The sequence below is a fragment of the Diachasma alloeum genome, unplaced genomic scaffold (genome assembly GCF_001412515.2).
Source record: "Diachasma alloeum isolate Michigan unplaced genomic scaffold, Dall2.0 Dall_scaffold_01026, whole genome shotgun sequence".
Taxonomy (NCBI): domain Eukaryota; kingdom Metazoa; phylum Arthropoda; class Insecta; order Hymenoptera; family Braconidae; genus Diachasma; species Diachasma alloeum.
The window spans coordinates 221154-226940 of NW_021681138.1; the positions used below are offsets into that span (position 1 = coordinate 221154).

Consider the following 5787-nt stretch of genomic DNA (forward strand, 5'->3'; position numbering starts at 1 on the left):
AATACTGCGGTAACTGAATTTCACTCTTAATAAAGTCATCACGTGGATAAATATTGGGAATTTTCTTGTGGAAGATTATTGACAAACCAGTGCTCAAAGACTTTAAATAAATATTAAGTGAGGTAGAGCATTAGAAACCGTAGAGGAAAAATTCAATTTTCAATGTTGGTTAATTCATCAAAGGGATGAAGATCTATTGCCCTGGAACAAGAGTTCACGGTGAGTAAATAATTCCCATTAAATCTAGCATAAATGAACCTACAGTGGAAAAAGGGACTCTTGAATTTATCCATTGAATTTAATAATTAATTGAAGTCAAAGGGGAAGATCACCTCAATTCCTGAGAATTCTCAACGCCAACACTCCTCTTGATCTTTTTAATTAACAATAAATATTGCGGTAAGTGAATTTCACTCTTAGTAAAATCATCACGTGGATAAATATTGGGAATTTTCTTGTGGAAGATTATTGACAAACCAGTGCTCAAAGACTTTAAATAAATATTAAGTGAGGTAGAGCATTAGAAACCGTAGACGAGAAATTCAATTTTCAATGTTGGTTAATTCATCAAAGGGACGAATATCTATTGCCCTGGAGCAAGAGTGCACGGTGAGTAGATAATTCCCACTTAATTTAGCCTCATCCATAAATGAACCCCCAATGGAACAAGGGCTTCTTGAATTTATCCATTAAATTCAATAATTAATTGAAGTCAAAAGGGAAGCTCACCTCAATTCCTCACAATTATTAACTCCAGCACTCCTCTTGATCTATAAAGATCAAGAGAGGATTATAAAATTAACAATAAATATTGCGGTAACTGCTTTGAAATTCTCTCAAGGCGTATTTCCAATAAAAATTTAACGAATTCGATAACAGCCTTTCACTCTTAGTAAAATCATCACGTGGATAAATATTGGAAATTCTGTAGTGGAAAATTATTGAAAAAACAGTGCGGTAAGAGTTTGAATAAATATTAAGTGAGGAGAGCATTAGAAACCGTAGAGGAAAAATTCCATTTTCAATATTGGTTACAACGCTGGAACGAGAGTTCAGGGGGAGTAGATAATTCCCATTTAATCTAACCTCATCCATAAACGAACCCACAGTGGAACAAGGGCCTCTTGGATTTATCCATTAAATTCAATAATTAATCGAAGTCAGAGGGGAAGATCACCTCAATGCCTCACAATTCTCAGCAACACTCCTCTTGCCCTTTGTAATTAACAATAAATCCTGTTAATTATTAATGAATTCAATAATTAATTCGCGATCACCTCAATTCCCTGCGGTCCTCACCGCCATCACTCCTCTTGCTCATTTCAATTACCAATATTGTGATAACACCCCTAAAATCCTCTCAGCGCGTTTTTCCAATAAAGATTAACCAAATTCGATAATAGAATTTCACTCTTGGTTGTAAGAGGCCTCTTGCAACAGGGCTCTCAACGAAATCGTCACGTGGATAAATAGAGTGCTTTCATCGATGGAACTGGCGCATGCCAGCTGCAAGGTAAGCAAGTTCAAGGACATAACCACCGTCAAATTCCCGCTGCCTCATTGCATCAATTTACCGCTTCGATTTTAATCATCCTGGGGATGGATATTAATTATTCAAATGACACTGGCTCGTGCCAAGAATACTAATAGCATTTTATCCAGTATTTGCATACAACACTTATTCAAACCGATCATCAAGCACTGGCCAACTCACCAGTCCACTCCGGAGCTCTTTAACATTCTAATTTAACGCTGGCTCATCAATCATCTGGGATTCGCTTGTCCCGCGAATTAAAGAATCATTGAAGGGAGCTGAATTAATCATTGGAAAATTGTAAGGATTTTTTATTCCACCGGTGGGCACACAATGGTGGCCTCATTCATTAATATTACGAGGCGGTTTTGTCGGGGTCTATTCAATTTTTTTTTCAATTTTCACTCGCAAACGCACGATATTTTTCGCTTTTTTTCGGGGAAAATAATGTTCACACAAATAAAACTAAACGTAAATCACGTTTAAGAAGTCGTCTTTTATGGTTGAAGTTGAAGCGGAAATTACGCTCAAAATCGCCGTAAATTACGATTACATAAACGTAATTTACGACTACAAATTCGTAAATTACGCTTAAAATGGCGGTAAATTACGATTACATAAACATAATTCGCGACGATTATAAATCGTAATTTACGACAATTATAAACGTAAATTACGTTTTCATAAACATAATTTACGACTTCGCAATCGTAAATTACGCTCAAAATCGTCATAAATTACGATGATTTTTTCGTATTTTTGATAAATGTAATTGACGTTTTGATAAACGTAAAATACGCTTTGTTCAAGCATAATTTACGTTTTTATTTTGACCATAGAATACGTTTTTTAAAGCCTAAATTCCGATTTTCATGACGGAAAAAAGCCACCAGACATCATAATGACGTTAAGTGTAAATTATGTTTATCAAAACGTAATTTACGTTTAGGTTTTTCTGTGTGTTGATTCACTTGTAACAACACTTCGTGTGGGATCAATTTCACTTGCACTCGGACAAATAGTCACCTTTTTCACACGCACCATAGCCATTTCGAATGCTAATGCGGTTATAAATATGTTATTCCGTGTGGAGGTGCTCATATCGAATTAAATTGTAGTTTTAAAAGCTCAGAGTGGGTCAATTGATTTGTTTCCGTTGTAACTTGTGAGAGACATTGTACAGACTTGACATTTCTATCTGGATGTGTTAGAATGAGAATAAAAAACGGGGAAATTGGAAAAGTGAGTCATTGAAGAGGGCTGAATTAATAATTGGAAAATTGTAGGGATTTTTTATTCCATCGTGGGTCAATTGATTTGTTTCCGTTGTGACTTGTGACTAACACTATACAGACTTGACATTCCAATACTGTTGCGTGAGAATGAACGTCAAAACATAAATTTTCAATGTCAAAACGGACACAAAAAATGCGGAAATTTGCAAAAGTGAGTAATCGAACAGTTTTTTAGCGCAAAATAGTTCATAATAAAAAAGAGAGGTAAAAAATAGAGGCTCTCATTTGTATGCATCGGCATTTTCATAGCGCGCAATCGCAATTAATTCGCGCTACCCCCGACTTATGTGTTCAGGAATAAATGACGCGTGGAAAATAAATTTCAAATGAGGAAAAAACGTTGTGAAATGATCGCCTGCAGCAATTGCGGAGCGGAATTACGCGGCAATGTGTATGGATACTCTATTGCACGTGGATTCATTTTTTGCGCCATTGACAATTGTGAGTTTTACGCAACGACACGGTTTTTTAAATTCACTACTACTCGGGTGGGAAACAAGAATAAAGTGTAAAAGTGGGTGATAAAATCAAGTGGTGAGTCTAGTTAGCTTGACACTACCGGTTAATAAATCAGAAGGAGAGAATATATTCATCCAATTAATGTTTTTAATGAAGTACTGGAATTTAACGAATTACGTTCAAGACCATTTTTCTATCATTTGACAAATTAACGAAATGAAAAAAACGATCCAATTGAAAAGAATTAGGATTCGTCTTAGATTAAGGGAAGACCGCATGGTGCTGATGAGTTTAGAATTCAGTTTCAATATAAGAAAATAATACAGCAGTAGATCTTGATTTTTTTTGTTGACAAGAGGGTTTAGAGGAATAAAATCTTAATTGAATCAAATTTTTGTTAATTCATACACTTAAAAATTTTTCACTGGAATTTCCCGTCAGACTTTTGGAAATTTTTAACAAGTAACATGTCTACTGAAATTTCAAGGAATTTTGTCGTTGAAAATTCATAATTTCATGGAAAAATCCGTGGAAACTGTTAATTTAAGTTGAATTATTCCGGAAAAATTGATAAAAAATCAGGAAAATTCAGAGAAATTTCTCCTTGAATTCCAGATTTATCTGAATTTTCAGAGAATTCCTTTGAAAATTCATGGAATTCCCAGAATTTCAAATGAATTCCTTCGAAATTCAAGCAACTTTGCAGGGAATATTCATTTTCACCTGAAACATCATGTAAATTGGAGAATTACTGTCGCTAAAAAAATGGGACTTTACTTGAATTTTCAGAGAAACTTGAAATCCCATTCACTTCTCCCTCTTAAGTCGAATTCAACGACTTGTTCCGACAAATTCATCGAAATTTTGTTAGCAGTGTACATAGTATCCCCTTAAACATAACTAAATGAGCGTTTTTAAATTTTATTTCTTGATTCTTTGGCATTTGCTTTCGCAAAAAGCGCAGTTTCTCCTCATGTCCTTTCCTCCCTTTGACTGACGCAATTTAATCCGCAGATTTAATCATTACAATCCTGAAAAAATCTGAAATTTTCCTCTAGAGCCCAAGACAATTTCCCATATTCCCCGGAAAAATTGTCCAAACTCATAAATCTTATAAAAATTCCCCTGAATTAAAAACTCCACTCCTAATTTGTATGCGAGTTTACCTCGAGGCACCATCTGTTACAATCGTTGAAATTCCCCAATGAAACCCCTTTCTAAATACATTTGCCGACTGAAAACAGAATCCCAACGTAACAATTCAGTAGCAGTAAACCTGAAACTCCATGCTTCAAGCAAGCCAATTTGACACAAGTCTAAAGACGGAGTAATAATTCTCCCCCGTCTGTACGACAACGCCACTTGGGCCACTCACGCGAGTGATTCACCTCGGGTTTTGACTGCAACACCGAGTGGTATACCAGTGAGAGAGAAATCAGACGCTTGTAAACACTCGCCGCTGCAGAACCAGTGGGTTTGTCTCTCTTTTATTAATAGACCATACACCGACTACATCTGGAGTTTCGTCGAGTTCCAACAACTTTGGAATAACCGTTTCACTCCCTCTGTTTTAGTTCTCCACGCTTGTATGGCTGAACAAGCGTAAATTGTTGGGCATCTTTCTTGTTTTTTGGTGATACTGCCAAGTGCCGGGGGTGCAGGCCAGGAATTCATGAGAGAACAAAAGAGCAGTCGTTCATCAGGTTGTCGCCACTCTGACCAGCGTCATTTCGCTCGGTGAATTATACTGCTCATTCATGCCGGGGCCACGCCAATATGAGAAATTTTATGGGTTCGTAGGGGAATGGAACAACTAGCGCCTTCAAGACGTCTAATTTAAGGATGTACTAGAAAATTCAAACAGAAATGTACCAAAATAAATTACAATGTAGAAATACCAAATGTAAATTCAAATAGAATTAAAATTTAGAGAGAAAAAAATCCCGATCCACCAGCCGGCATTCGAACCCGGGTCTTCCAGTTAGGCGCCATCATATTACAGATGATGGAGTTCCTTCATTTTTGACACATTTGATGATTTGCGTTGAGATCTTGTCCACAGAAATTGTAATCCTCAAATGATAATTACACGGTATAAATGTACAGTCAAACTTGTGAATGTTCAATTTATTGTGCACAATTCGACCTGTATAATTCAAATATCTGCAATTTAAAAACGCACCCTTTCGGCCAAAATTCACGCTTTTTTTCATTTTTCTGGCAAATTATTGATCGGATTGACGCGAAATAATATACCGTTTTTGCGTTTCATCATTATTGACTGACTCCCGAAGTTTCATGGTAGTGCAATAATTTTCCTGCATTTTTTCTAAAGTTTTGTGAATTTCCGAAAAGTTATAGAAAAAACGCAGGAAAATGATTGCAGGATCATGAAATTTCGTGAGTCATTAAGTAATGATAAAACGCAAAAATGGTATATTTGTTCACGTCAATCCGATCAACAATGTGCCAGAAAAATTCTAAAAACGTGAATTTTTT

The 5787-nt window shown here is 35.9% G+C and overlaps 1 long non-coding RNA gene across 1 annotated transcript; it reads left to right on the forward strand.

The window, feature by feature from the left end:
• The first annotated feature begins 3274 nt into the window (after positions 1-3274).
• Positions 3275-5338, forward strand: LOC107045617. The gene is made up of 3 exons (XR_001461465.1): positions 3275-3363; positions 4533-4762; positions 4863-5338. It is a non-coding gene; the product is annotated as an uncharacterized LOC107045617 (long non-coding RNA).
• Positions 5339-5787: the final 449 nt, after the last annotated feature.